Here is a 1062-nt window from a genome sequence, read left to right as displayed (position 1 = left end):
CAGTGTGTCGGATGACTGAGTATATATATTGTATCTGTCCCATTCGTCCCCTTAGCCATTAACAAGAACCAATATGGGTCACTGTTGATTCAACTTTCCATTTATTTCTTCAAACTTATTTCCCGCTACAGCCGGGTCGTGTAGCCCGCGCCATTTGGGAGAACCATGAGTGTGTCCTCAATTAATTGCAATTTATTTAGCCGCGGTTGAAGGTAATTAATTAGACAGGTAAATTAGGCGTCGGGTTACTGTCATGCATTAGGTCAATGAGGGTAAAACGTAATGGAACTCAGTGCATGAAACGGGTTTAGCGGGCAGATAGCAACCGCACGTGAGATAGCAGCGATAAATAATCTATTTATCTATAGACGAGACATTTTCCTTCCATTGGAGAACATCAGATCTGTTCAGTAAATAAAAGATAATTGGAATGATATGATAAAAAGGATCAACGAACACTTGATCTTCGTTTGAAAAGTGAGGATACATGTGCAGATTTCACACCACGTCAGCTAAAAGCACAGATCGACAACTCTCGAAATCATGTGTACCAAGCGCAACGAGTCAAATTTTCATGACAGAACACTCACCCTTAGTCACGCTTAAAACGGCTTCTCACTGACGTGTTTGGGAACGACGTGCAAGTCCCTTCATGTCACAGAGCGTCCGCGCGAAACACCGGCCTCGAAGACAACAAACACGAGTACACCGGGAGCGCGGGAGACAGCGAGTGGGAGAGCGGCGGCACGACACTTCCTACCCTTCAGGCCGTCGCGGGCCAACTGGGCACCCGCGGCCCGGCACCGACCCAGGCCAGCGACTCGTCACCACCTTCCTCCGGTTGGCAGAGGCTGGAACGCCTTGCTAGTGGAGGGGAATCTCGCCCTTAAGGTTCTCTGAGATGGGAATCCCAATTTAGAGGGCAAGGGCGGTCGGGCTTACGTCGAGCTTGGAGACACGACGGTGATTTAGTGTTACGTGTGACATCGGGTGAGATAGATGCTTAAATCTTGCATCTGCCATGCCACCCAGCTCTTCCAGGAAATATATGTGCCAGGATGT

General features: G+C 48.7%; 1 protein-coding gene across 1 annotated transcript in view; it reads right to left on the bottom strand.

Annotated features, from left to right (window-relative positions):
- LOC119581950 (G-protein coupled receptor moody-like) overlaps positions 1-797 on the bottom strand; it is a gene marked incomplete in the record, with an annotated part of 84922 nt that extends 84125 nt beyond the window's left edge. Inside the window, 1 exon segment of the mRNA XM_037930130.1 lies at positions 591-797.
- Positions 798-1062: the final 265 nt, after the last annotated feature.

Source organism: Penaeus monodon, chromosome 15, assembly GCF_015228065.2.
Source record: "Penaeus monodon isolate SGIC_2016 chromosome 15, NSTDA_Pmon_1, whole genome shotgun sequence".
Classification (NCBI taxonomy): domain Eukaryota; kingdom Metazoa; phylum Arthropoda; class Malacostraca; order Decapoda; family Penaeidae; genus Penaeus; species Penaeus monodon.
Note: the sequence above shows the minus strand (reverse complement) of the source record. Positions and strands in the feature narration are given on the sequence as shown.